General features: G+C 41.9%; 1 pseudogene; it reads right to left on the reverse strand.

The window, feature by feature from the left end:
• Nucleotides 1-12,562: 12,562 nt before the first annotated feature.
• LOC127682502 (cyclin-dependent kinase 2-associated protein 1-like) lies at nt 12,563-12,989 on the reverse strand (annotated as a pseudogene).
• Nucleotides 12,990-13,317: the final 328 nt, after the last annotated feature.

Here is a 13,317-nt window from a genome sequence, read left to right on the forward strand (position 1 = left end):
TTCCTCTTTCCTTCCTCTCTCTTTCCTTCCTCTTTCCTTCCTCTCTCTTTCCTTCCTCTTTCCTTCCTCTTTCTTCCTCTTTCCTTCCTCTCTCTTTCCTCCTTTCCCCTCTCCCCACTTCTTCCTTTCCTTCCTCCCTAACTTCCTTCCTCCCTTAGACTGGACATGCCGATTGCTTGTAGACATCTCTATTTTAGGAGACAATGTTTACAAAATAATCCCTGCCTCCCTTTTTCAACCTTGAAAATGGCCCTCGTACTTCCGCTCTGACATTTGCCTCTGTTTCTCCCCCCAGGGTTCTACAGCTCCCTTGGCAGTGCTCTCTGCAGCTATGACAAGCTCTGTGCACCCCTTTAATGTCCTTCTCCCCCTGTTGCTAATCTGCAGATAGGCTTCTCATTATGTCTTGTTTGCACTGCTGTAGTAATCTTGACACCGAGTCTCCTGTTTGCACAGCTCTGTCTGAAGTCCCTGTTTGAAAACACTAGGTTAATATTTGAAAGGAAAAGTATCAGTTCAGGACTCCCAAGACCAAGTTCTCAGCACAAAGGGATCTTCTTGCCCCTGAGGGACAGAAGGGGAGGGAATAAGAGACAACACAGGAGTTAGTGTCAGGAAACACTGCTGCTAAGGTTGACATTTGACATTACCAGAAAGCCCTGAACTCTGTGCAAAATGGCAGACTCCCTTTGCTGTCAGGGCTTCTCCTTCTCTGCTCAGTCTGCGGAGCTCGGAATCCCCATACCCTCTACCTGTGGAATGTCACATAGCCTTAATGAGATTACAGGTTCACCTTCCTTTCTCAGGATAAGAATCCATCCCAGCAAGTACCCGAGGTTGCTGCAATGCCTCCATGCTTCTAAGTCATCTCAGTACCTTAGCCTTCAGCCAGTGACCTTTGCCCACCCTGGATATTCCTACTCCAAACTATATGACCCTTCATTTACTGCAAGTAAAGTTGATCTGTCTCTCTGAAGCTGAACCCCAAATGTTGGGCCATCTGAAACCCTGTTTGTTCACTCTGCTCGCTTGTCCTTGGCCAGTGGCCAGCAACCCCTGGGAAGAAGGGAGAATGGCAACAGACGATGAAGGAAATGGAAACAAGGGAAAGGAATGCTTGCTTACTGGTGATCCCACTAGGCTCCTTCCAGGGACCTAGCGATGGCTTATATCATCACCTGCCACTCTCACCTGGAGTGCAGGTGTGCCAGGAGTGCCAGGTGTGCCAGGTGTGCCAGGAGTGCCATGTGTTCCAGGAGTGCCAGGTGTGCCAGGTGTTCCAGGAGTTCCAGGTGTGCCAGGTGTGCCAGGTGTTCCAGGAGGGCCAGATGTGCCAGGTGTGCCAGGTGTGCCAGGTGTGCCAGGAGTGCCATGTGTTCCAGGAGTGCCAGGTGTGCCAGGTGTGCCAGGTGTGCCAGGAGTGCCATGTGTTCCAGGAGTGCCAGGTGTGCCAGGTGTGCCAGGTGTGCCAGGAGTGCCAGGTGTTCCAGGAGTTCCAGGTGTGCCAGGTGTTCCAGGAGGGCCAGATGTGCCAGGAGTGCCAGGTGTGCAAGGTGTGCCAGGTGTGGGCTTCATATAAAAGGACTGCCCACCTCTCCAGCTCTCTCCGTTCCCAGTATTTGCTTTCTTCCCCTATCTGGCCTTCTCTGAGCATACCCCTTCTCTTCCCTCATAGCTCCGCCCCCCCCTCTGTCTGCCTTCTCCATGTCCACTCAATCCCCTTCTCCAGATCCTCACTCCTCTCCCTTCCTCAGATCTTATACCACTCCCCTCATACCAGATCTGTTGTGTGGTGTAATTAATCAGAGACATACCTTGGTGTGGTGGTTTGAATATGCTTGGCCCATGGAAAGTGTCACTATTAGGAAGTGTAGCCCTATTGGAGGAAGTTTATTAGTGTGTGTGTGGGCTTTGAAGTCCTATGCTCAAGGTCTGTCCAGTGTGAAAGAGACAGTCTCCTCATTGCCTTCAGATCAAGATGTAATACTGGCAGCTCTTCCTGTACCGTGGCTGCCTGGATGCTGCCATGCTTCCTACCATGATGGTAATGGAATGAACCTTTGAAACTGTGAGCCAGTCCCAGCTAAATGCTTTCCTTTATTAAGAGTTATCCTGATCATGGTATATTTTCATAGCAATAACACCCCAACTAAGACAATTGGCATGGGACTACCAGGTACCTCTCCAGTACATTATATTTCATAATAAGGGGGAGAAGTATTTTTCCCCAGAGCACAATGGACTGCCTTTGGATAGAAAGGAGACAGATGTGGCACATAGGAAAATGACAATTTATAAAGGTACAATAGGCAATCCTGTGTTAGAATGAGGTGTTTAATTTTAATTGGACATGTCATCAGTGGTTTGCATTAACCAATCTTTTTTTTTTTTTTTTTTTTTTTTTTTTGGTTTTTTCTGGAACTCACTCTGTAGACCAGGCTGGTCTCGAACTCAGAAATCTGCCTGCCTGTGCCTCCCAGAGTGCTGGAATTACAGGCGTGCGCCACCACCTCCTGGCTATTTGTCCCCTTTGTAAAGGGGACAATTAGTTTATCAGGATTCTTGCCAAAGTATTGGCGGCTCTGTTCTCTGCCCAAGTGAATAAGGGAAGCAACCAAACATGGAAAGGGGGTTAAAACATGGGATGATGAAACAGGGAGATGTATCCACAGGAGAGGCCCCTGTGACTGCCAAAATATCCCCGTGGGCGAAAAGGATGCTACACAAATTACAAACAACAAGGGCTGTTGATAATCAATAAAGGAAACACCTCATTGCTGAATGACAGAATCTACTAGCTCTAGGGCCTCCCTGTCCAAAGGTGTTAAAATTTGAGAAGTTGGGTCAGTATCACCTTTAAGGGTGTCAAATAAAGGCTTAAGATCTCTAGTGGTCAATTTTAAGTAAGGATGGATCCAATTAATGTCTCTCAATAATCTTTGAAAATCATTTAATGTTTTTAAATGATCAACCTTTAAATGAAATTTTTGAGGAAGTATTTTGGAACTTCTTAACTCAAAGCCCAAATAAAAATAAGGGTCACATAACTGAATCTTACCAGGAGCTATTTTGAAGGCCACAAGACTGAAGCCTTTTTGTTAAATCTTCATAACATAATAAAAGATCTGATGTATTTGATCTAGCCAAAAGAATATCATCTGTATAATGTAAAACATATATAGAAGGCCAAGCCGCACGGAGGGGGTCAACAGCCAAAGCAAAAAAAAATTTTGGCAAAGGGTGGGGCTGTTAGCCATCCCCTGTGGAAGAACATGCCACTGGAACCGGGGCATAGGTCCCTTAAAATTAGTTACAGGAAGGCTAAAGGCAAAACAGTGGCGATCACTTGGGTGAAGTAGGATAGTGAAGAAACAGTCTTTAAGATCAATTATTGTTTTATAATAATAAGAAGGAATGGCCACTGGGATGGGCAGGCCAGGTTGTAGGGCCCCCATAGTAACCATAGTTTTATTAAATTCTCTCAGATCCTTTAAGAGTTTCCACTTACCTCATTTCTTTTTAATCACAAAGATAGGGGTGCTACAGGGTGAGGTGGTAGGCTCAATATGACCCGCATCAAGTTGTTCCTGCACTAACTGAGGAGTGGCAGCCAATTTTTCAAGAGATAGCATCTACTGAGCAGCCCACACAGAGGCATCGTTTTTTTCCAAGTAATTTTATCCGTATGGGGTGCAGGGATGTCAATGGCCGTCAAGGTAAATTTTTCATGCCTAAGCCTGCACAGCCAGGATTTTTTACAATTTGAAAGGGCTCAGTGATGCCCTGAGAGAACTTTCCCAGCCCTTGCCCTGGTCTGAACCCCTGTCTCAACATCTGTTGAGTCACTACTTTATTAGGGCTATACATCATTACACCCATTTGAAACAACAAGTCACGGCCCCAAAGGTTAATTGGGAGGCCTGGAACAACACAGGGTCTGACTGAGCCCCTGTTCCCTTCGTTATCAGGCCAAATAAGAAACTTAGCACTTTGTTGAGGATGAGCAGTTTGGCTGATGCCTTTAAGATGAGTCAGTGACGTGGTTAATGGCCAGGTGAAAGGCCATTTATCTAATGAAATAACAGTGGCATCAGCCCCTGTGTCAATAACTCCCTCAAATTCTTTGCCATCAAGTTTAATTTTCAAAGAGGGTCTTTCTTTAGAAATAGGTTGGATCCAGTAGATATCTGATGAACCTAGGCAATCAGTGCCCCTAGCAGTTCTAATAGATGTGTTGTCACCGGGGAGAAAAGGAAACAAAAGAAGCTGGGCAATGCTTTGGCCTTTATGGATGGGCAGGGGTCCCAAGGGGGAAGAAGCCAAAATTTTGATCTCTCCTGTATAATCATTGTCTGTTTTTCCAGGAGAGATGTGAAGACCCTGTAATGTTAGGCTACCTCACCACAAAACCAATCCACACATTTTTGTGGGTAGTGGACCAAAGAATCCTGTGGAGAGTATTTGAACTCCGATTTCTGGAGCCAAAATTGTGTCAACAGAGCAGCAGAGGTCCAGTCCTGCACTACCTGTGGTTGCACGGCAGAGAGTGGAGATGGGGCACCCATCAGGTCCTGCATCTGTGGAAGGAACCCAATTCCTCTGGGACTCATTTGTAAAGTGGGGGCCAGTCAGGAGTTGCCTCATCTATTTTTAGTGAAGGATAAATCTGGGGCAGTGTTTTGCTTTGTGTAAAATTCTCAGGGGGAATTGGAGTAGGAAACCTATCAGGAAGTTCTTGACCAGGCTGTGTGGGGAAATCTTTATTACCAGTTTCAGGAATCTCAATGGCCACTGAAGAACAACGTGTGGGGGGGGGGGGGAGAAGTCTCAGCAAGGACCTTCTCTTCTTGTATAGCAACTTTTTAAAGATCAGAATGTTGATTATAAATTTTTAAAACATCATGAATAAGGTTCCAATAGGAAAAGGCCTGAACTGGAACGTGCTCAGGACCAAAGGTAGCATGATAGTCTTGTAAGGCATTGCCCACGCGCTTCATTATGATGCCCTCTTGAGGAAACCAGGGCAGACACCAGAAATAAACAAAAAAATTTGCAAAGTTCTTTCTTTTTTAACACCAATTCCCCGAGTCTTGAAAGCCTCCTTGAGACCATTAAGAAAAGCCTTGTGCTTATCTAATGCCTGTTCCATAACGCGTCGCCTGAATTACCCCAGATCTCTCACAGACGGGTGTTTCTGTGGTGATCAGTTACCTCAGATCTCCCACAGATGAGCGTCTCAGTGGTGATCGATGATGAACCTGTATCAACCTGATGAGTCGATGGTTCCAAATGATGGGCTGCCACTCCTTTACAACGATGTTCTCTGCAAACCTTACTCAGGAAAGAGCCCCACATCAGGTGCCAGTTGTCCCGGCCTGAGGGGGTTTTCAGTGGCGGACCCTAAGAGAGAAGGGCAGAAAATGGAAAGGACAGGACACACAAGGAACCAGGCCAAGACAGACTTTCTGATCAAGGCCTGATAAACTGTATTTTCTCAGGGAATTTATACAGGCAGGGGAAGAAGTAAGGCAAGTGGGATTTTCTGCAAAGCCTGGGCATTCTGCCAAGGTGAATCTCTGGCAGCTGTAAGATCTTTTCTTCTCCTAGGAGGGCACAGTGACCATTGACCACCCAATCTCTCCAAGGTCTGTGGCTGAGGAAAAGTCAAAACCTAAGCCTATCTTTAAAATGGAATTTAAATATAAAGTAAGGTCAGTTTGGCTCCTGGCACTCAGTTTATCATTTGTATATATGGAGGGCTACTAATTTCTTTGAGTTAATTTTGTATCCAGCCACTTTGCTGAAGGTGTTTACCAGCTGTAGGAGTTCTCTGGTAGAATTTTTAGGATCACTTATGTATACTATCATATATCATCTGCAAATAACAATACTTAGACATCTTCTTTTCCAATTTGAATCCTGTGATGTCCTTTAGTTACCTCTTTGCTCCAGCTAGGATTTCAAGTACAATATTGCATAGATACAAGGAAAGTCAACAGCCTTTTCCCTGGTTTTACTTGAATTGCTTTATGATTCTCTTCATTTAATTTGATGTTGCTTATTGATTTGCTGTATGGTGACTTTATTGTGTTTAGGTATACTCCTTGTGTCTCTGATCTCTCCACGACTTTTAACACGAAAGGGTTTTAGATTTTGTCAAAGGCTTTTCAGTATCTAATGAGATGGTCACGTGTTTTTCTTTCAGTTTGTTTATATGGGGTATTACATTGATGGATTTTTGTATATTGTACCACCCCTGAATCCCTGGGATGAAGCCTACTTGATCATGGTGAATGCTGTCTTTGGTGTGTTCTTGGATTTGGTTTGGGAGAATTTTATTGAATGTTTTTGCATCAATGTTCATAAGGGAAATTTGTCTGAAATACTCTTTCTTTGTTGAGTCTCTGTGGTTTAGGTGTCAGGTGACCGTGGCCTATTGAATGAATTTGGCAATGTTCTTTCTGTTTCTATTTTGTGGAATAGTTTGAGGAGTATTCGTGTCTTAGAGTTTTACTGCTGTTAATAGACACTAGGACCAAGGCAACTCTTATAAGGACAACATTTAATTGGGGCTGGTTTAGAGGTTCAGAGGTTCAGTCCATTACCATCAAGGCAGGAACATGGCAGCACTCAGGCTGGTATGGTGTAGGAGGAGCTGATAGTTATACATCTTCATCTGAAGGCCTCTAGGAGAAAATGGGCTACTAGGAAGCTAGAATGAGGATCTTAAAGTCCTCATTCTATAGTGACATACTTCCTCCAACAAGGCCACATTTCCTCCAACAAGGCCACACCTCCTAATAGTGCTACTCCCTGGATCAAGAATATTCAAACCACCACATCTGGAATTAGTTCTTCTTTGAATATCTGATAGAATTCTGTGCTAAAACCATCTGGCCCTGGGCCTTTTGAGGATAGGGGACTTTTAATGATTTCTTAGGGATTCTAGGACTATTTAGATAATTTATCTGATCTTGATTTAACTTTGGTAAGTGATTCCAGTTTAGATAATCAACCATTTCACTTAGATTTTCCAATTTTTTTGGAAAGACCTAATGATTCTTTGAATTTCCTCAGTGTCTGATGTTATGCCTCCCTTTCATTTCTGACTGTGTTTATTTGGGTACTGTCTCTCTGCTTTTTAGTTAGTTTGGCTAAGGCTCTGCCTCTTTTGTTGATTCGCTTAAAGAACCAGCTTTTGGTTTTGTTGATTCTTTGTATTGTTCTTTCTGTTTCTAATTGATTTACTTCAGTAGTTTGATTATTTCCTGCCAACTATTTCTCTTCAGTGTGTTTCGTTCTTCTTTTTTCTAGTGAGTTTCAGGTATATTTTTAAATTGTTAGTATGCACATGCTCCAGTTTCTTTATAACGTCAGTTAATGCTATGAACTTTCTTCTTACACTGCTTTCATTATATCCCATATGTTTGGGTATGTTGTCCCTTACTTTTCTTTGAATTCTAGAAAAATTTTAAATTTCTTTCTTTATTTCTTCTCTGACCCAGTAATAATTGGGTAGGGAGTTGTTCATCTTCCCTGAATTTGTAGGCCTTCTGTTGTTTCTGTTGTTAATGAAATCCAGCTTTATTCCATGGTGGTCTGATGGGGTACAAGGGGTTATTTCAATTCTCTTATATCTGTTGAGGTTAATTTTGGAGAAGGTTCCATGAGATGCTGAGAGGAAGGTATATTCTTTTGTGTTTGGGTGAAATGTTTTATAGATATCTGTTAGGTCCATTTGAATTATAACCTCTGTTAGTTTCATTATTTCTCTGTTTAGTTTTTGTGTCACTGACCTGTCCATTAGTGAGAGTGTGGTGTTGAAGTCTCCCACTATAAATGTGTGGGGTTCGATGTATGATGTAAGCCTTAGTAATTAAAAAAAAATTTTTTTTTAGGAATGTGGGTGCCCTTGCATTTGGGGCATAGGCATTAAATTTGAGATGTCATCTTGGTGCATTTTTCCTTTGATGAGTATGAAGTGTCCTTCTGCATCTCTTTTGATTACCTTTGGTTGAAAGTCTATTTTATTAGATATTAAAATGGCAACTCTAGTTTGTTTCTTGGGTCCATATTTGCTTTGAAAACCTTTTTTCCAGCCTTTTACTCCAAGGTAACATCTCTCTTTGTTGCTGAAGTATGTTTCTTATCTGCAGCAGAATAATAGATCCTGTTTATACATCCACTCTGTTAACCTGTGTCTTTTGATTGGGGGAATTGAGACCATTGTTGTTGAGAGATATTAATGACTAACAATCATTAATTCCTGCTATTTTGATGCTGTTGTTGGTAGTGTGTGTGTGTGTGTGTGTGTGTGTGTGTGTGATTCTTGTCTTTTGGTTTTGCTGATGTGGAATTATATATTTATTGTGTTTTCTTGGATGTAGTTGCTCTCCTTGTGTTGGAGTTTTCCTTCTAGTATTCTTCATAGAACTGTATTAGTGGAAAGAAACTATTTAAGTTTGTTTTTATCATATAATATCTTGCTTTCTCCATCTATGGTGACTGAAAATTTTGCTGGGTATAGTAGTTTGGATTGACACCTGTGATCTCTTAGAGACTGTAAGACATCTGCCCAGGCCCTTCTGTCTTTTAAAGTCCCTGTTGAGAAGTTGAGTGTAATTCTAATAGGTCTGCCTTTATATTTTACTTAGCTTTCATCCCTGTTCCTTAAAGATCATGTCACCTGGTTTGCAGTTCTGGTGATTTCCCAAGACAAAATATTACTAAAATTTCAGGATAAGATTAAGAGTTTTTTTTTTTTTAAAGAGTTTAACCTGAAATGCTCCCTATCTATCTATCTATCTATCTATCTATCTATCTATCTATCTATGTATCTATCTATCTATCTATCTATCTATCTATCTATCTATCTATCTACCTACCCACCTATTTATCATATACTTACATAGTATCTATCTATCACTGTACAGGTTGTAGAATGGCAGCTTTATGATCTTGGTTCAGGGGTTCTAGGACTGTGTCTTCTATGTTGTTTTTTCTGGGTAATATTTCTCCCAGTTTGAAGACCAATCATTTCTTTTCCACTCATGAACTGATTTTGTCATTATTCATACATATACAGTGTACATGCACTTGCAATCCAAGGGTAATCATTGATTCTTAGAGTATTTATACATGGAAGAATAGAGAGACCAGTAATGTAGTTTCCGTAAGTCTATTAGTATCTATCTATCTATCTATCTATCTATCTATCTATCTATCTATCTATCTACCTACCTATCTATCTATCTATCTATCTATCTATCTATCTATCTATCTATCTATCTTCTATCTGTAATCCATCTATCTAAATCTGTAATCTATCTAAAATGTCTATCTAAAATCGTTCTGTTTAGATGAATTGATTTTGTCCCACCCAGAATGTTGAAAATGGAGCCATTGATTCTTTGGTGCCAGGTCTGATTCCCAAAAACCAGACTTTGAAGTACCCATTCTGGCAGGGACTTAGTTGAGTTTCTAGCTAAGGACGTTTGTTTCTGTCATCTCAGTTTCAAGGAAAAAGCAAACAAACCTCTCACAGTACATATCTCATGATAAGGGCATCTTTTAGTAGAAAGGGCAGTCCTGTTCTGTGGACTGGGCTCAGGGGATGCTAAGAGAGTTTTTATATGTAGAGAATATGAAAGGAAGTCCCACCCTGAGACAGCTGTCGACTTTAATCCCAGGTCTTGGTGAATGTTAACCTGTTTGATTTAACCTTGTATGTTTTCTTTGTATGACTGTCTGTATTCAGGCTTTAATTTTTATATTTGATCATTTGGTCCTATGCATTTAATCCACTTTAGACCTTGTTTTACCTGAGACAATGTCACATTTCCTAGGAACTGTGTTGAAACCTTTTGAAATAACCAAGTTAGATTCCAGGAATCTTATGAAATCGACATTCCAGTAATCTTCTGAATTCCTGGATTTGCTCCTGTACCCATTAATCCTTCAATTTTAATTTCATCTAACTATAATTTTTATTTTGGTATCTGATTATTTATAGCATCTTGCCCAAATACTTTTTGTTTTAAATCATTCTTGACTTTCCTGTTTTATCTGTTGGAGCGGTATGAGTTTGATATCTGGGTTATTAACATATATATCCAGAGCAGTTTTGTTACATGGATGAGTTTCTCTTCTGTTGACCTGAGGTAGCTGACTTGATTTAGTATTGGGGCTTCTTGTGTCATTGCCGACAAGGTATGACCTTTTTCATCTCATTAGTCTTGTGCTGGCTTTTGCCACATCTGCATATTTCAGAAGTCTGGGACCTTCTTTTTGGATTATTTCTAGAAAAAGCCCTTGTTTTTAGGAATGCCTTGCTAACAATCCCTTTTTTGCCTTTCCTTGCCACAATTAAAATATTTAAGAGTTGGCTTTTTAAAAAACCTTTAGAGATTATTTTTTCTATTTAAGTTGCAATCTTAAAATTTTAAAAATCTAGCCTTTCTATGGGATGCCATCCAAATTCTTCCTGAGGGCTCACACTGTCTGCTGTCAATTGTTGTACACTAACTGGATAAGCTAAGAGTGGCTTTTTTTTTTTTTTGACTGACTTCTGAATTTCATTATATGGTAGTGCTATCTATATAGGCTTTGGCCTTATTTCTTCTGTGTCTATCTTAGTATCTTTTTCAATTTTATTTATATTTTTTCTAATTTTTCTTCTAAGGATAGTCTCTATTTTTTTTGGATCTCTATTATCTTAATCTTATTGGGGGAAGGGAGGAAGGAACAGAGTGGGGGGACTTGGAAATGGGTAGAGGTAGAGAAGGGGGACAGAGAAGGACATAAAGAGAGAGGAGAGAGGAAGAGAGAGAGAAAGGGGGGGAAGACCAGCTGGGGACACATGGGGAAGAGAAAGGGAGGGAGGGAAAGAGGGAAAGAGACAGAGAGAGAGGGAGGAGAGAGAGAGAGAGAGAGAGAGAGAGAGAGAGAGAGAGAGAGAGCAGTCAGTAGTCTTTTTTATACACAGGAGCCAGGCTCCTACTTGGCTGTTGTTAGGTAACTGTTGGGTAGAGGCTAGAGGAATTGCTAACAATCATTATTCAGGTCTTATTTAGGAAGCCATTTTGTTGAGGCATTTTAGGTGAGACTTCCCTGTCATTCCAGGAAGCTGACTTTCTGGTCCTATGGCTCTTAAAGCTTTTCTATTCCCTCTTCTGCAATGTTCCCAGAGTCTTAGGTGCAGAAGCTATGTGGTAGATGTGTCTGTTGGGGCTGGGCTCTCCACAATGAGTTGATTTCTGCATTATGACCTGCTGTGGTTTTCTGTAATGGTCTCTGTTTACTGTAAAGAGAAGCTTCTTTGATGAGAGAGCCACCCTTATCTGTAGGTATAAGAGTAGTATTCAGCCTGTGGTAGTTATATATTTATTCATATATATATATATATATATATATATGAACATATATGTGAACAATAATAAAAAACAGGCCATCAATGGAGAGAGAGTGAAAGGAAAACATTGGAGGGGTTAAAAGGAAAACAGGGAAGTGGGGAGCTAGATTTTAGTTAAAAAGTTTTAAGAATAAGTCTTTTCTTAATTCCTTTAAAGGATAATTGTTGATTTTCACTGACAACTTTGGAGCTCAATGTGGGGCTTTGGAAACTGTAACAGACATAGCGGGAGTGAAGAGATGTTTGTGTCTCTCCCTGAAGCTCTCAGATTCCTGCCAAGGGACAGGAATCTCCCTAAGAGTTGAGAAAGGCTGGGGATTTGGGGCAGCTAGATAGTTTGACTTTTCAGAAAGAGGTTTTATACAACACTGATGACTTGCAGGACAAACTGGGAGTCAGTGATGTGTAGGACGGTACCAGGACTGCTTGGTTCTGCATAGCTCCTGCTCCTTCATTAGTTTCCCTCCTGTGCTGCTTTCTCACATACACTGCTCAGTTCTCCTCCTGTGCCGCCTTCTCACGTAGACACTGCTGAATTTTTCTTTGTTCTGGGTTTCTCCTTGCTTTAGTTTAAAGCCTATTGGTTTATTCTTTTTTTTTTTAAATGAAAATAAGCTTTATTACATCAAGTAATAAATACAAAGACGCAACAGTTTCAGTCGTTTTCTTCCAGATGTTGTGATGGGCTCACAGTAAACACAGAACTGAGATCTGCAGTCTCAGGATGGACATTTGCAGGGTGCTTGGTAGGTTGGGTAAATTGCTCTTTCTCCTGTATGTATGGTACATTTTAAAGAGTGATTTCAAAGCACTCAGTCATGCAAACGCTTACGCAGAGAAGCTCCGTGAGGCAGGTCTATACTGTACACAGGCGGGCCAGCTGCTAAGCAAACGGGCTGTGGTCTGCACTGGGCTCCTCGGATGCAGGTGAGCTCATGGTAGGAGTCAACTGGGGTGATGCAGATGGAAAACGTCCAAGGGGGGTTAACATGGACACTGGTATTTGGGGACAAACAACAGCTTGCTGTGAAGTGGCTTCGCAAACATCTTTCAAATGTTTGGAAAGAAAAAAGAGCTGGGTCATTCCTAACTACTTAAAATTCACATCGTCAGTTGCTGCAAAATGTCTTCCCAATCTTTTTGAGTGTGGGTTCAGAACTTAATGACTGTGGCAGAAAAATTACTGCCACTTTGAACAAAGCCTCTCATCTCCTCCGGATAGCGAGATGGGCCTTCAGACTGGCCAGGGGCTAGGACAGCCAAGCACTCCCGAACCAGGCTTCGGGCATGAATGATGCCTCGTTTTAGCCTCTCGATGGCGCTCTTGCTCCCTGCACACCTGGGTCTGATCTCTTTCCCCAACTCTTCAATGATGGCCAGCAGCTCTGCATATTTACTCTGAGGCATCTGGCTATTTCCAGTTCCCTGGGCATAGCCTAGAGATGGAGGCCCATAGTCACTCAGCAGCTGGTGGTACCGGGAGGAGGTTGCCATGCTAGTGGATGGTGAGTGGACGGACACTTCCGGTGTTGAGGGCGGCGGCGGGCACGTGCGCGGTCAAGTTCGGCTTGTACAACATCCCAGCGGGCAGAGGGCGCCCGGGCAGAGCCACGTCCCTGTACCCGTCCGAGCGCCCGCCGGGAGCCCGCGCAGTTTTTGTTGTCCCCGGCTCGGGCTGCGCAACTTTGAGCCCAGCCCAGTGCTGGCCTATTGGTTTATTCTTTTTTTTTTTTTTTTTTTTTTAATGAATGAATAGTTCCAGAATTATTACATTAAGTATTTATTTATTTATTTATTTTATTTTAAAGATTTATTTATTATATGTAAGTACACTGTAGCTGTTTTCAGACACACCAGAAGAGGGTATCAGATCTCATTAAGGATGGTTGGGAGCCAACATGTGGTCG

The sequence above is a fragment of the Apodemus sylvaticus genome, chromosome 4 (genome assembly GCF_947179515.1).
Source record: "Apodemus sylvaticus chromosome 4, mApoSyl1.1, whole genome shotgun sequence".
Classification (NCBI taxonomy): domain Eukaryota; kingdom Metazoa; phylum Chordata; class Mammalia; order Rodentia; family Muridae; genus Apodemus; species Apodemus sylvaticus.